The sequence below is a fragment of the Gobius niger genome (assembly GCF_951799975.1).
Source record: "Gobius niger genome assembly, chromosome: 3".
Lineage (NCBI taxonomy): Eukaryota > Metazoa > Chordata > Actinopteri > Gobiiformes > Gobiidae > Gobius > Gobius niger.
The window spans coordinates 10,901,854-10,919,715 of record NC_136854.1 but is presented as its reverse complement, the minus strand read 5'-3'; positions in this window follow the sequence as shown (position 1 = coordinate 10,919,715).

The following is a 17,862-nucleotide window of genomic DNA, read 5'->3' as shown; positions in this document are numbered from 1 at the left end:
GAGTGTCTATCTCTATTCTCTTCCATTCCCCGATACTTTTCCCCCCGTCCCTGCATTTGTCGCCATATATCCACAAATAGAAAGTGACGGGACTCTCAAAAATCCTGGCATTTCGCTCGGGTGGAGGTATTAGATTGAGTGTTATGGGGAGGGTTCCTTTATGTTTGTATCAACATCATAAAACTTGTGTGACAAATCCGCTGCTACTTGTACAGAAAGAACTTCAAGTCAACTCTAGAAAGGATAGTAAGTAACTAGGGCTGCATAGTTTATTGGGATCGAATGAAAATTGCATTCCACAATTCACCAATCGCAAAGACTCAGTAATAATGTGGTCCAAAAGTAAAGTCTCCAGTGGGATGTATCATGTATAAAAAACTGCAAACCTGCTGTACATTCTTGCAATCGTGATCCTTGTCAGAAAAATCACAATGAAACCCAGTCCAGATGTCTTCTATTAAAACCGTTCTCATCTTGGAGAACTCCTAGACAAAAAGAAGCTAATTCAAATGCACTTTCTAAAGCTAACCTTAGCCATAGAAATGAGAGAACTAAAGCTGAGAACACATACACGATTTTTGTTTGCCCAATTTTTCTGTAATTTTCAGATGCGCCAAGTCGTGACTAGTCGAAGGAAGTTGCAGACAATCCTCTCGTAGTATGGGACGACTGGACTCGCGCTCAAAGCAGGAAAAGCGAGACACATTTACAGCAGTAGTACAGCAGCCAATGACCCAGAGGAGAATAAACACAACAAATAGCGTAGCTTCCATCTTATTTCCCCAACATACCAGCGGCACCAACAACGACCACAGCGAGCCCCACACAGACTACGGCAAACAGCACAAAACTACTTTTTCTTGCCAGATCTTTACTGCAAACAAAGAACAACAAACAGCTTCTCACAGCCATCAGGATGAAGGTACTTCTTCGCTGTCATGGCGCTAATGACAGTACACCATTCCTCTTCTGATAAATCCACTGGAACTTCCACTTCTTCGCCTCTTTTTACTGTCCATTTGAGATACTGTAACGACAGTGTAAACAAGCTCAGGAATACTTGTACATAAGCGCTATAGAACCGCGGTTAGCGCAAACAGATAGCAATCACATGACACTGGCGATTCGCAATTCCGAGACACACTTGTCTCTGATCAGCTTTATCCTTCAAAGAGAGAAGTAAAGCAGCGAGGAAGAACAGAGGCTCCACAGTATAGAGTACGTAATGTAGCAGCATGGCGTCAGCTGTTTGACAGGCCCACGTAGAGCGGTTGGTCTCTCTCACGTTTGTCACTCGTCATGTGGGAACCCCCTGTTGTTCTATAATCCCGCTAAATCATGTAGAGTACGTAGATGGTAAAATTAAGAATGGACTGGGGGAGTGAGGCTTCCCCCTTAGTGTTCGGTGCAGGCTAGCTGAAGCTGGTTCATGCTAGCAATGTGGCTGTTTTTTTTTTGGAGCCAGCTCTATTATCTAGAATAGGGTGGGGAAAAAATAGTAAAAGGATCAAATTACTGTAGGACGATGCAACACATGGAGGTAAGAATGACGAGCCTGTGGTCAGTAGTGACTTAAAGCCATAGGAGTCAGGAACTTCCGGAGCCAGACGCCTTTTCCTCACGGTTACAGGAAGAAGTAGGCCACAATTAGTTCATTCTTAATTCCAGCCCAGAAATAAATGGGGAATCAAGCTGCAACAAACTGCTTGCGTTTGACTGAATGGATTCTGTAGCGAAAAATATCTATTTTCACAACCTTTGCAGTTAGCTTAGCTCCACTATAGCTGTCTGTGTATGTTTGCTGGGCCAACGACAAGGAAGTTACAGGGAAAGGATTCTTCTCGACTGACCAGGTTCACAAAAAAAACTCATATTTTGTAAGATTAGTTTTGAAACAAGTTACAACAAGTGACAAAAACTCATGAGTTCACGGCCATTCCGTCCAAAATGCCAGAATTGACAGAGTCCCGGAAACTACATTGGCTGCAAAGACGCTAGACCGCACTTTTGGAACACTGCCCCCTACTTTCGAAAAAAAAAAGAAACAGGTTTGGTGTGAGTTATATGCACAATATCAGGTTGCAATATTATTATACTTCTGTACAGACATCTCTTTGATTTTAATGTTTCGGGGGGGGATACTTTCATTTGTTTGATTTGAACGGTATTTAAGTGTTGGGTTAATTTCGATAAAACGCTGTGGCTTTTTTTTTTAATGATGCTTCTTTAAAGAAAAAAAAAAAGACTAGCATGATTTACGTGTGAGATGAAATTTATTTTTTCCGGTGTGTCGTTGGTTGGGACCTCACTGTACAGTCCTCACTACTGGGTTAACATCTCGGTTAGCTTTGGCGCTAAGCTAAGCCCCCACCCCGTTTCGTAGCTGGTTCACAGCATTGAATAATAATGAACTTATGATGTGACGACTTGTGTGATTTGTAAAAAAAAAAAAAAAACTATGTCTGGGATCGAACTCAGTGTTGATTTCAAATATATTATGAGCCGTGTGTAAATAAAACAACATGGCCGCCGGCATGAGGCGGGCTGTGGCTGAATCGTACATTGGTATCAATTTGTTCTCAAAAGACGAAACGCCACCTAAAGGTTTTTGTGCGCAACAACGAGTACTATATTTATATGCTTTCAGACATGTAACTAACGAACACTAATATAGCATTCTGCGTCGTAGTATTCCCGTACTCCAGCTACAGTCTGTTGGCCAGTAGGGTTGGTAAGCAGTATTCTGTGGTCAGCCTAGAATTCGACTTATCTAGCTAAACTGATAGCTAAACTGTTAGCTAAACTGCTTCTTGACCACAGAATTATTTTGTTTTTTCACGTAGATGTTTCAGTCGCCTGATCATAAGTGGCGCGGTCTCTTGTAAGGTGTCGGGAATACTCCTTTACGTATATTCAAAGCCACATTGCGTAACATTTCACCCAAGAAGTAGGATTCACTCCAAACATTATTAGCGGAAAAATACCTCCAAAAACAAGTCGACGCATCGCTTGGCTGGGAGTGCGGGACATTTTCTCCGTGAGTACGAGCTGCCAAACATGAGGTAGAAATACATAAGTCCTCTTCCAAATGCTTTATCCTGACAGCCCTTTGCCAAATTAGCACTGTCAGCGTCTAGCACAGCATTAGCATGTTTTGTATCGCCGCCATGTTTGTTTTCGATTTCAGCATTCTGGCAGTTTAGCTCATAGAAATAAAACGGAGAAGCGGCGTTCGATCCTAACGCATGTGGAAAGTTAGCAAGTAGGCTAGCCCGGAATACTTTTCAGAGTCTGTTAGCATTAGCCACCATACATTATGAACGAATCAGATGTTTTCAGTCTGTGTCAACCCATCGACCACGTTTAGTTCAAAGCCTATGAAGAAATCATTAATGAATGTACAGAGCTATTGTGATTTCACTTTAGATACAAATTAGCGTATAAAAGTGTCCTCTGAGCTGACTGCTGATCCATTCCCTCCCTGTTTCATTTGTATGGGGATGGAACATTCGATTTAAAGGAACAGGCCACCGTTTTTCCATACTGAGATATGTTCTTACCTGAGCTTAGACGAGTTGATGCCTACCTGTCTGGTCTTTGTGCCCGTGGAAGAGCGTGGCAGCTTCCAACTTCACCCCCCGTTTGGAGCTATAGGAATACATTGGGAGAGGCCAAATGCTAACAACATCCATGGTCAGGTAAGAACATGTCTCAGTATGGAAAAACGGTGGCCTGTTCCTTTAAATCTGGCTAGCTAAATTTAAGCATTTGTAGGAACAGACTCAGATAGCTAAAGGTCTGTGATTCCCGAAGTTTAGCTGCTGTTTAGCTGTGTCATGGCAACATATTGACCGAGCAGCCTGGAATGTTCTGCAATGTGGCTTTAATAGAATTTTTTTTTTTAAACGGCTTCTCCAATACACTAACCCCAACATCTGATCCCTGCAATTTCGTTGTACAATTGCATAATGACAACAAAGTTCTTCTTCTCTTCACTTCTGAGTGCGTTCTAGGCTGGCCAAGCAGAACGCTAAACTGACCTAGCTAGCTTCCCAAAACCGGCTGGTGATCGGACGACCGCGCTAGGAGTTCCAAAGCCCCTGACAGCACTTAGTTCTCTTTCACTCCACGTGGTATTGTTTCCACCGATATAAGCGTGTTTACACTGTGCCGACATTTATAGACCTGCAGTATAGATAGTACACTGTAGGCCATTTGCTACGGGATCTGTGTACATATATATACAGCGAGAGCGTTTCCGGCTAAGTACGTTTGCAATACTCTTTGTCGCTCCTAAAAATAGCAGGCGCGCTCTTCCTCATGCATCATGTATACGCACTCGATAGTCGTGGGCACCAGAGCTGACAGAAAAGGGTTGGTACGTCCACCATCACAGACCTTTCTCCTTTAGTTAGGTTTTTTAAATTGCATGACGTGTTCGTGTTTCTGGTGGTACCTATTTTGCTGCGACACTTGAGTTCTCCCTGAGTTGGCTCGGAGCGGAACGCGGGATCACAGCGCGCACACCGACCGTTTTCCCCTCCCCCCGCCCTCTCATTTGGAGGCGGGGTAGGCGCATTATAGGCGAAACGGTGTGTTTTGTCCAGACGGGGGCGCTGTGCTGCCGCGGGGCCTCCGAGCCGCGCTGTGTTTCTCACTTGTGTATCAGTTCAGGGGTTTCTAAGCGAATAGTTGTATGTAAATACTACCTTGTCACTCAGTACCTCTGTACAATCTGTAAATAAGTAAAGTTACATTTTTCTAATACTCTGGTTTCTCGTTGTTTTCTTTGAGTCTCCAAGACGTGCACAGTATGTTCATTGTCAGGAGGACACGTGGGAGTCGGTGAGAGGATGAGAGAGTGAGAGTTGAGGGAATATTGGATGATGGCTCAGTGGCACCCTCTCAAACAGGACGGAAGATATGTCAACATTCAATAATTCAAAGGAACAATGACCTCATGAGGACAATTCAAAGCTCTGCAGCAGAGGGCCACATACAGAAAAATATACAACAAAACAACTGGGCTACATCATTAGAGGTCAGTTCTTCACCTTTATTGTATTAAAGTTTGCAAATTCAATAAAATGTTAATAATGCTTTTTAATTGAATATGCTTAAAGTAAAAAAAAAAACAGCCTTCATCACAGCTTTCTATTAATGGCTTCTCATCAATTTTATATATATTAAATTAAAGCAAAAAAATTCTAGAATTTGAAAATGGGCTACGGGCCGCAGTTGGCCCGCAGGCCGTAGTTTGGACACCCCTGCTCTACAGGCAGTCAGCCATATTGGGCGGAGCCTTGAACCTACCAAAACATACCTGCATTCATTTGACATCTCATCCAACAGTTTTTGTTTAAAACATTCTGCATGTGGTCAGAATACCCAAGATCAGCTATTCCGTAAGTCCAGTGGGTCGTGGCTAGTATTGAAAAAAAAAAAAAAAAAAAGTGCTGTTGGTTCAGGATTAAAGAAAGGGACTTGGTTGTAATTTTAGCTCAAATTATAATAATATATATATATATATTTTTTTTTAAAGAAATAGTCTTTTAGGAAATAAATGAATCATTATTGTTCTGTTTTCTGCTTCTATAGATGACAAATATTTGAGTATAGGTATCATTCATGTGTCTGTAAAGTAAAGTATAGTATAGTATACTAGTAAGTAGTAAAAGTACTGTATTGAGAATGTAAATTGTAGGTACCCAGCCCTAGCGGCACTCCTAGATCCAAAATGTTCCCTTGTCGTCCCAACAATACAGTACTATTGGTAAGAATGTCATGTTTTTTTGTCAAAAATGTACTGTAATTTCATGAGATTTAAATATTGCACTGGGATCAGTAATGATCCATCCATCCATCCATCCATCCATCCATCCATCCATCCATCCATCCATCCATCCATCCATCCATCCATCCATTCTCTTCCACTTGTCCATTGCCGGGACAACCATTAAGGGGCTTCTGAACCGCTCTTTGTCTGACCCGTCACCTACGACCTTTTTGCCCTGGGAGACCCTACCAGGGGCACGAAGCCTCCGACAACAGAGCTCCAGGATCATTCAGGTGATCAAACCCCTCCACCATGTTAAGGTGGCAGTTCCGGGAGGGGAGTAATGATTCAGAGAATTATATTTATAAATACATTTCAATCTCCATATAATTTCATACACTTGTTACAATAATTGTGGCCCTCCTTGGAGTGCCTCTGAGGCCCCCAGAGGGCACCGGACCTCACTTTGGGAATCACTGCCCTCAGTTATTATGTAGAATTCGGATACAAGTCTGGGCATGGTTGTGACATTTCTCACAGGGAATATGAGATGACTACCCACTACTACAAAGAGCTACTTGTACTGGGAAAAAGTACAAGCACAAAGTAGTGAAAGTGTGTACAATGTCCTTAACCATGTAGTGTTGGAACGTGCTATGTAGACAATTTGAATAATCTTCCACTGTCCCTTAAACAAAGTGTCGTGTTAAAACCAAAATTCACTTCAACATTATATTGTAATTCATTGTTGTTTTCCGTGTTAGTGAACCCCTGTGCGCTATGTTAAAAAGTAGAGGTCAGAGGATCGACCCCTGAGGTACTCCATGTGCAAACCAATGACATAGGAAACTATCAGAAAAACGTATCCTTTTCTTCTTCAAAATTGGACAAACTTATTTTCCAACCAACACTTTTTCTCCTGTCTATTCTTGTGTGGACCCAGTACCTTTTATTATCTTTTGTAAGAAAATATCTCCACACCTTATCGATCCAAACCTCGCTCTTCCTCAGCTCCCGACGCTGGCTCGACGTCGCTCCGTGCTTGCGCCAGTGAAGGTCACATCATTATGCTCGTATTTATTGTCCTTTTATGGATTGTTTTTTGTCGGAAGAACACTCCTCTCATGATGGAAATATTATGGTGAAAGGGAGATGATGAGTGGGAGCGGGCTCGCATTGATTTGTGGTGACCTGCTCAGCGCCGAGAACAAATGGACACGAGCCAAAGAGCCGCTTGTCATCCATCACCAAGACCTGCCACCGCCGACCGAGGCAAACCACAAGTGCCTGTTGAGCTGAAAATTATGTACAGGACAAATAGGACTGGGCTCAATTATGGCATGCGTAAGGGATGTATATATCCACCTCGAAAAAGTTGGTAGAGATCTGGGAACTGGACACATGAAGCTATTGACAAATCGTCACATTTAGTTGATGTAATGTCCATATTGGAAGATATTGCAAAATGACTGAGGTCTTCTATCTCAGAGGTTGCCAATGAGTCACTGAGCACTGACAAAAGCCTGATGAATATAACAGCGCAAACAACAATAGCACTGTAATATTAGTCTGGGAAGGCTCTGGTTTAAATCGATCAAAAAGAGGAGGTTTATTGGGCTGTTCGTTGGATTGGAAAAGGCGCAGCTCGCAACAAAGCAAACTAATTAGATTTTTAAATGTGTTTGTATTGTAAGTCATATATATTGCATAACTTGCTTTTTTTCCGCCTACACCGTGTTGTTAATTGCTTTTGAGAAGAGTGTTCATTGTTGTCTGCCAATGTGAATCCCGGCGACTCGCCAATATACTGTCACGCAATTGGTCCAATCCAGATCAGCTCGAGCCTTTCCAGATGGATTTTTGAGAGGATGAAAGTCGACGATCCAGCTTTCAACACAAGGTTAACCGAGCTGGGAGTTTTAAAGACCTGAATTGTTGAGTGATCAAGGTCAAGGTCAACTTTATTTCTATAGCACATTTACAACAACCACAGCTGCCCAATGTGCTTCACATAAAATAGATAATAAAATCTAGGAATACAAAAATACAGAGCATAAGAAACAATGAAACAGAAAATACAATGGAGAAACAGCTTATTGAAAAGCCTGTGCAAACAGGTGGGTTTTAAAGGTCCTATATCATGCAAAATCAACTCTTTGGAGCTATGCTATTTCCTTATCAAAAACACCCACAGAGTGTTTTTTGGCTTCATTCACGCAGTTCTCAGCAATCCTCCTGAATCCTGCTCTCTATGTCATAGTGTCAAATTTTAATTTATAAAACAGCTTTAAAAAAAAGAAAAAAAAGAAAAGAAAAAAAAGGAAGCGCTTCCAGGTCAGGGCTGAAAACAAAAACAAACGCACCCCTGAGCGTCTGAACAGATGTCATGTTTGCACTGAAGGATGTGAAGATGGAGCTCTTTCTAACCTACTCTGGACACGCCTGTTCTTTTTTCTTACCTAACGATAATGTCGTGGAGAAAAGCGCCTTTGGCTACGAGAGGTGCAGGACTTTTTTCAACCTTCCTAAAGAAGAGGCCACTCGCCAGAAGTTGGAATATCTTTCTGGGATTCAGCGACTATCAGACAAATAGTGTTTTTCTGTGACTGTCTCTGATGGATGTTTGGTGAACCTTCTCAAAGTGGATTAACTTTTATAACCAACGCGAGTCCCCGATGTGATGGAGGAGGCCAGGACAGAGCAGTGGTGAGTCAAAACGCGTGTTAGCTTGTGTGTTAGCCATTTATGAAGCTGTGTTGCAGATGTCAACTCCTTATAACTGCATCGTGAAGTAACTTCACTTATTGCTGTGATATTTATATTTATTTTACTGCTAATAATGCATGGGCAGATCCACTCGGAGAGAGTGGGCGGAGTTAACTGAATCGAAGGGTCTTGTCTTCCGGGTTTGCAAAATACCCCCAGAAAATCACTTAAGCCCTGGACGTCATGACAGAAAATGTCCGTATGGTTGAATACATTTTCATGACTATCTCTACCATCACAATCTGCCATCTTTGCTATTTACTTTTTCTGTTGCAGAAATGTTTAACCTTTCTTACCCCCAAGTCACCGCAGCAGCAGAGCTATCAGCCACCTCAGCCTCTCCGCCTCCTCTTCACCGCCAAACCTTTATCACCGCCCCCTGTCTGCGTCTGAGGCCCTCTCGGCTGAAATAACAAGTGAAAATGGATTGAATACAGAAGCGTTCTGAAGGCCAATAAAGCATAATGAGGATCATAAGCCATAATGATTGGCCATTATCCGTTGGAGACTGAACTAATTGTAAATCAAGTCTCCCCGACCTCACATAAAACGCTCCGTAATGGTCTACAGGAGTGTAATATAACACTGAAGGATAACCTTGCCCTTGCTAATCATCTCCTCCTTGTATTTCTATGTTTATTTCTATTGATTTGCCACAGTACAAATTCATAAAAGTCTCCAACCGGGCTGATTTTTCACAAGTGTCGCAGGTATGTCTGGATCCACATGTGACGCAGTGAGAAATATGCTTTTCTTTAGAGCAGAGGTTTGGAAAGTTTTTCTTTCTTTCTTTTTAATAGTTTAAATATGTAGAACAGCCTCTAAGAGTTTTCAATTCTTATTTTAATTTCCATATGTGTGGGACAGTGGGGGGTGATTGATATAGCCTTTACCTTACCAACATTAACAACACAACGACGATAAAACATGAGGTTTGCTGCCATACAAAACATAAACACACATAACATTTTTCAAAACAAAAACAAAAAAACAGTCAGACTGATCCCAGACTGACCTCAGAGCTGATGTTATTCACACTGTAATATCTGTTTGGCTCTTGCCTGGTCACGCAGCCTTTACAAAGACGTGAATCTGGGATTAGGGGGGTTTCTTTGAATTCCTGATGGGCATGATTGACAAGCGTGTTAACCAATCAAAGAACAGACAGGTGTGACGCTGGTAAACAAGGAGGTTGGTAGTTTATGAGGCATCGGAGACAAAGGTTAACAATCTGTCATTTTTGCCACAAAACACTAATACACACTAGCTCTTTCAATCAGTGTACGTTTGGAACAGGACAAAAACACTTTGCATAGACGTCAAGAACATCAACAAGAAGAACATCCTGAGAGAAGATGAAGCATCAACATTGTTGTGAAACACATTTAAAGAGTAACTAAACACCAAATCCACTTTTTTTTGCTGATTAAACTAAATGGTTGTTGAATAGAGTTAGCTACATGTCCCAGTCAATATTTTGACATTTGGTGCAAACTTGTTCAAAATCTCACTTTTGTGTCTAAAACCGCAGGGTTAGCGCCTCTACTGGTTTCACGCAGCAACTACATTTGATATTTTGCGGTTGGAGGAGAGTGTGTTCACGGCGTCCAGAAAACGTCATCAGTTCTGCCCGTGGTTCTGCCTCTGTGCCTCTGTGGCCCCGCCCACACATGCCTCTGTGGCCCCGCCCACACACACGTACATTTACAACAAACAACGTAATAAATATTTCTACTGGTATTTTATTCAGCTCACTTGGGAGAGGAGTATTATTTAGCCTTAGCTACGATGCTAACTTATAGTTTGAGATTCTGGAGGTTTCATATTGAGCTCATGAGTCAAACCAGTAGATGGCGCCCCTGCGATGCTCACACTTCGGCTGAGGTGGTGTAGAGGAATAAATCCCTTAGAAAAGCTACTGTGCGATGCTCTCTCTCTGTTCGCAGTCACTGACAGCGAGCGAGTAGTCCACCGGTGGCGATCTTTATTTTTTTTTCGTAGGATAGTTGCTACATCAAGCAATCACAAGCCATGAGAGTGTACCAACTATCCTACGAAAAAATAAACCTTGCGCACAGTCGTGACAGCGGTAACAGCAGTCCGTCAGTCCTGTCAGATCTAGGGGCTTGGTCTGAGACTGTCAACAGAGCAGACCCCGCCCACACACTCACCCTCCTCGTCTCCCCCAAAGCCTCCGAGACCACCCCTTTCTCAGCAATTTTTGACTTTAGTTTGTGGGTGGGGAAAGGCTCTGCCACACTTGTTTAGTAACACTTTAACTAAATCATTTACTTGTGGTCCATTGCATTCTGTACATTCTTTTAAACTGTACTACAGTTGGACAAACTTTTAAATCCTTTTTTAATGCGTTCCAGAGGTCGACTCCTCTGTACTACTTTCTAATGTTGTGCAGGAATGGTTTTCTTATCCTCCTGACTAAACCTCCCTCCCAATATTACTGAATAAACTCCTTTTCAGTGATACCTAATGTGAAGTCATTTTGGGAACTTTCTTTTTTTCATCAAAGAAAATGTTGGCCATACTGTACATACTGTACTTTTTAAGGGAAGTAAATGAATAAAACGATTAAAATGTTGTTGGCATATTTGATGTAAGCCTCTAAGTGTTCTCTGTGGACATTTGTGGTTATGTCGTCCACTGTGATGGATGAAGATCCACACCAGCCAAATGAAGCTCTGAGACACTATGGTCCATCCATCTTCCAGAGCTGGTGAACCAAATCTGTGCACAAAGTACAAGGTATTGCTTTTAGAGGAAGTGCTTTTTCAACTCTCAATCCAACAAAACAAAACATAAGTTCCAACGTTCCAGTGTGTGCAGTGTGGTGGACACATGATATCTATTCTGCAGATTAGTGTTTCATTAGTTAACTTTTTACAATCGATTCTTGGCCCGAGTCACACTCCTCTTTCTTCAATGAAAATTCCGGCTCCTCTTCCCGTCTCAGTGAAGTCATCACAGATTCCCAGGCTTGTCACGGCGATGATGATGATGATGATGGTGGTGATGAGACACGCGTGGTGATGCGTATCCGGCTGAGGCAGACACGGGCAGGGCGAGGGCTCGGGGCTCATCTCCAAAGCGCTCTCTCATTATGGCAGCCGCTCATTATACGCAGCGAGGCAGGTGACCCCCGGAGCTGCAGGCGAAGTCCTGGGTTACTTCATGCATACGGCGGCCGCGCGCTGGAGATTGGCCCTGAGCGCAGCGGCAGCAGCAACGAGAGACGGCGGCGCGGAGGTGAGTTAGCGCCTGTGCTAGTTTGACAGCTGTCTGTGCGATTGTGTAAAACTGAAACATGCTTTAATTAGGCCCGCTTCTGTTACAGTTAGCCCGGACAGGGAAGACGGCCTACTTTACGGTGCAGGAGAGGCTGGAGTCGAGCGATGGGCTGTAGTAATGGCTTTACAAAGTAGTCATCTGGACTCAAACATACAAAACATTGCCTGGCCTGCCAAACCATGCTTTTTCATAGGATGTTTCCCAGTGGGCGTGATTGACAGACGCCATCAACCAATTAGAGCAACGCTAGATACGGCGCAGTAACAAGCGGCAGGAAGCCTTTCCTAAAACATCCTTTTTTTACGAGGAACGCTTCCAACGCAGTTTCTTGCTCTGGTTTCAGGGATTTGACAAAAGAGCAGAAGAAAACAGTGCAACGGTCGCCGCGCCGCCATCTTCAATGTTTTGGAAGGGTGCGTGGTGGTGACCGGTGGCGGCTTCCGTCTCTTGGTGTGTGATTGGATCGACGTGGGTAAAATCGTGAAATGATTGGCTTCGAGCAGCCGCACGGACGGTTCTTCTTTTGAGTGTCTGCCAGGCCAGGCAATACAAAACATGTTTTCAGATCATGATGGGGGATACAATTTAAAGTCCTATATCATGCAAAATCGACTTTTTGGAGCTTTTAGCCATGTGGTTTTGCTATTTCCTTATTAAAAACACAGTGTTTTTTGGCTTCATTCACGCAGTTCTCAGTAATCCTCCTGAATCCTGCTCGACGTCTGCAATGTAATGTCTTAATTCTATGCTTACGGCCTGATTTTAATTCGTAAAACAGCTTTTTCATTATTTCTGTCGGACGAAATAAAAAAATAAAGAGAAAACAAACACACCCCCTGAGCGTCTGAACAGATGTCATGTTTGCTCTGAAAGCTGTGAAGAAGGAGCTCTTTCTAACCTGCTCTGGACACCTAAAAGAACAGGTGTCCAGAGTCTCTGCTTTGAGCTCCCCGTGGGGCTGCAGTGGTGGCGATGACCGGGGCGGACTGAAGGAGGAGGCAGTGGGCGCTCTCAAACCCTTTCCCCGTCGGACGTGCCCACGTCCCGCAGTCATGCATTCACAGTCCCTCTGCCACTCCGCCCCAGCCTCCAGCAGTGACTTTTGATGCACAACTAAAGTGATGGCCCTCCCCCGCAGAGGAATATAAATATTCAAAAATGAGCTGTCCGCAAACCTGTTCAAATTGTTCACTGTAAAGACCTGTAGGCCTTAGCTTTCAAATGAGGGGTTACCCTGGCCTATAGGCTGTAACTCCAACAGCTGAAACTGGAGAAAATGTGCTCGGTTGTGCAGAAAACGTATTGACAGAAAAAGAAGAGTAAAAAGCCTGGACCGTAAGTGTTCAATCCTAATTCTCAGCTAAATTATTAAAAACGGTTCGACCTCGCGGCTTGTGCAAATCCGGGGGCTCGTCCGGGACACAAAGCCATTTTATTCAGCACACTTTCGCATTCCCTTTTCTTCTCCTCTCTGGTATTAAAATTGCAACAAAAAAAAAAAAAGATTGGGAAACTTTCCTCACTCCCCGGGAACTGGGTGTACTCCGAGGAGCTTTTTGAAAAGGGGAACAATAAGACGTCCAAAAGCCGGGCCCCTCTCTCTCCGTAATGAAAGAGCTTTATTCTTCTGACACACGGCCGTATAGGAGCTGCTATTCAAACTGATACAATAAACAATTTTAATGGCAGCACAAAACAGAACCGTCTGCAGCCAAGTCTGAGGAACGGGGCTTTTGTAAAGACCTGAACTCAATATCTACTGGTACAGTTTTGTTGACTTGAGTGATTTACTTAAGGTCATGTTTAGGATGCACTCTTTGTGCTTTGAAAAGAATAAAGTCACTGAGCTTTAACTACTGGAGGCTGTGCTAATGAGCAGTTGATTGGGCTCAGAGGGTTCGGATTGTGGAGGTAAGAGAGACCAAACTGGTTTTAGCCGAAGGATCTGGCAACCCCTACATGTGGGGCTCATTCTGCTTTCTGATCATGTCATTTCCCAGGCGTGGCTACAATGACATAAGCAATAAACCTGTCAGTGTGGCCACGCCTTCCGCCGAGTGTCGGTTAGTGGAGAAGTGCGTCCCATGTGTGGAAGAACAACATCCCAGTAAGAGACGCATCATGCACGTTGGGAGACGCCTCTGATGAAGACGGAAGAAGTTCCTTGTCCGTCGAAACGCATTAGGTATTTGCTTTGCTTTTACCTAGTGTCGTTCAAAAAGAACCGAAAAACTAACATTTGTTATTCACGAAGACATAGTGAATGTAATAAAAAGAATTGTGGAGGAGTAATTCGTGAGACCAGCGGGGAACGCACTCGGGTGTGGGAGCACTCGCGCCCTGGTCAACTGAGTTCAGTAACAATAAAAAAAAGAATGTGTAGAAAATTCTCTCATTCTTCTGGAATTTGACAAATAGAAATAATTTAGAAAATTCTAATTGACCTAAACAAAAACAAAAGTTAATTCCGGTTTCATGTCAGACAGTGAGGAAAAAATGCAAATGTGTCTATTTATAAAGTGTATGTAAACATCTGGTTCTCAGTGTACACATTAAGTTGTTAGCTCTAAACTCTGAAATCGTGACCTTGTGAAGCTCCGCACACAAACCATGTGCTCGTTGTTTTCTTTTGACATTCTTCAAACATTCCACAGTCACAGTAAGAGAGTGAGTAAAAACCCAGCGCAGGTCACTGTATCAATAATCGGTACATTCATCTATTATTAGCGGATATGAGATTTCAGGTCGGTGGGGAGTCCTTGCCTCAAGTGGAGGAGTTCAAGTATCTCGGGGTCGTGTTCACGAGTGAGGGACGGATGGAGCGTGAGATCGACAGACGGATCGGTGCGGCGTCAGCAGTGATGCGGTCGCTGTATCGGACTGTTGTGGTGAAGAGGGAGCTGAGTCGGGGCAAAGCTCTCGATTTACCGATCGATCTACGTTCCCGCCCTCACCTATGGTCATGAGATCTGGGTAATGTCCGAAAGGACAAGATCGCGAATACAAGCGGCCGAAATGAGTTTCCTTCGCAGGGTGTCTGGGCGCACCCTTCGAGATCGGGTGAGGAGCTCAGTTACCTGGGAGGAGCTCGGAGTAGAGTCGCTGCTCCTTCACGTTGAAAGGAGCCAGCTAAGGTGGCTAGGGCATCTGTTCTGGATGACTCTTGGTCGCCTCCCTTGGGAGGTGCTCCAGGCATGGCCTATTAACTCATTGACTGCCAATGACGTCTATAGACGTCAATTAGGTTTTCAATGGGAACAGCTGCAGCAAAGCCTTGAGCATGTCTGGTGTTAAAATCTTAGTTGTGCTGCCTAATGCTGCCACCTAGTGACTCAATAAAATAACTACAAGTTCTTTTATTGAGTCAGTAGGTAGCAGCATTGCTCATTTGTTTTCTTTTGGGTGATTTCACCTATTTTCTACGGACGATATCTAAAGAATGGAAAGAGGTAACAAACTTTTTTTAAATGAAAGAAGAGAGTCTAATCTTTCTTTAGGTGGGTTTCGTGTTGATATAGACCTAGACCTACATTTTCTGTGGGTCTTAAAAAAACAGTAAAAATCCCGAAAAACCTCTGGCAGTGGGGAGCTCTCTGATTTGAAATGACTGGCAGTCAATGAGTTAAGACGAGGCCTCGTGGAAGACCCAGGACACGCTGGAGGGACTATGTCTCCGAGCTGGCCTGGTGTCGCCTCGGGGTCAGAACAGCTGGAGGAGGTGTGTGTGGATCGGGAAGTCTGGGCATCTCTGCTGAGACTGCTGCCCCGCGACCCGGCCCCAGATAAAGCTGAAGAAAATGGATGGAGGGATGGATGGAGATTTCTTAAAAAAACAATTTATAAATTGAACAGCACAGCTACAGTTGCCTTTTAAAGCACATAACATCAAATAAATAAACGTAGAGTTGGCCAGCTTTTAAATCCTTATGAAGGCCGATTAGGACTTTTTTTCATTCATTTTCGTTCTTTATGGTGTGCTAATGGTAAATAATAAATCTGCGCGTTCGATTCTGTTGCAGTAAATTGCGCAGCTGTAAAAACTACCCATTTACAGAGATCTGGTCAATGAACACAAACCTGGTAGCGTGAGCTTAACTGAAAGCAGCTCACCGCTCTTAGAGGAGGGAGCTGAACGGAGCAGAATTCCAATCAATAGGGTGCTTAGACATCGCCCAAAAATGTTTACAAAAGCCACGACAAAGCCAAAAGCATCTGCTCTGTCTAAAGCAGTCCCACAAAGGCCCCTCTCCTCTCGTCTGTTTGCCTCAGTGTCCGTGTGTTACAAAGTGCTTACAGGCCTCGCCGCTGTGTCCCCCAAATATCCGTATTTCTCATCGGACTTTAGCCCATTCAAACCCAAGACCATTTTGTCTGACATATTCAATTGCTATGAAAACGGTCTCCCCATCGCTGAGACCTATGGCTACAACTGGCTGCTGCCGAAACCTCCGATGGAGAGCGGTGTTTGAAGAAGGTTGAAACAGAATTACACTGCGGCTCGGCGAACGGAGCGTGTTTGATTTCCCTTCCGCTAAAATCAATTCGGAGTTAACCGAAGAGAGAAAGGTTAAATTTGGATATTCCTTTAGCAATCATTTCAAAAGCGCCGGCGCTCCGCTAATTGTGCCGCAGCGTAAATGCGGCCGGTGATAAAATCAAATGGATCTGATTGTGCTCTCAAAGGGGACCAGCTGTTCCCAACACTGCAGTCGCTTTGGAAATCAGTGAAACGTGAATGAAAAGAGGCGTTTCGTACAGTCGCGTTGATACCGGTGAAAATGTATTGCTACTGAACAATTTGCTGGGAAAAAAACATCCACATGGACCCGATTATTGGTGTGTGATATATATGTTTTTAGTCCGCCAGATTCCTTTGAGAGGTTTTCTTCCCCCTTGGCTTGGGCGCCCGAGACAGTCCGGTTTTTGAGCCTCGTGTCTGGTTTTATGGCCTGACCAGCAGCTGTTCATCGGTGCGCACCTCTGCCTCCCGATCACTGATCTATTCTCAGCGCCGTTGGATCTTTTGAATTGCGTGTTCATTTAGATTCGCCAAGGCCGCCGCGCTGAGCCTGCGCACCCGCCTGACTCGTCCAGCGATCAGCAGCTTCAGCGGGAGCACACTGAAGATCAGGGAAGAGACAGGTATCACACAATCATGGCTCTGTCTCACAAAGCCTGTGAACCCAAGGAGAGAAAGAGGGAGTCAGCCCCTCCCCTCAGCGTTACCATGGAGACCTGTCACTCACCATTCGTTTGTTACTGTAAGTGATGATTCCATCGCTCTACTTCCGGGTCCGACAGAACTTTAGCCTTATTCACTATAATTTAGGGATTTAGCAGATTTGTACCTGCTGTAGAGCCGACCACAAGGCTCTTTTTAAACATCAGATCACAGAGGAATCACATTTGCTCTAATTATTCTTCTCATACACAATGAAGGCTTATTTTAAATATTTAAAAAAAAAACTATTTTTTGGCCTTGTATCTGTTGTTATTTCATCCGGAGAGTCAGATAAAGTTGTGTTTATTCACTGTGTTTATCTATGGAACTCTCAACAGTATGGGACTTGGAAGCAGTTTATTATTGTGTGCGATGCCACCTAACGTAATAAGAAAACCTTTAATTTTTTTTTTTTTTTATTATTTCAATGCAAGGAACATTCACAGCCACCAGAGACAGGGAGTTGCATCTTCCTGCAGCTTTGTTGACTTTATATCGAAGTCTATAACATGTGCCTCACCAGCCGCAAACCTCACTGCAAAGTAATGTGTGGTGTGTGGGGCACCTGTGACAAATAGGACGGCGGAGTGATAGACGACATCAGGTCACATGTGTTTATGGAAGCAGAGGCATAGCTTGCCATTAGTCAAGGCAGGCTGCTGCCCGGGGCCCCAAGCCAGCAGGGGCCCCCAGAGGGCCAACAGATTTGACAGAAACACCAATAAGAGAATAAAGTCACAGCAGCAGTGACCATAGATATCATAAAATAAAGGCTAGTTGTCTCGTATGCGCTGCT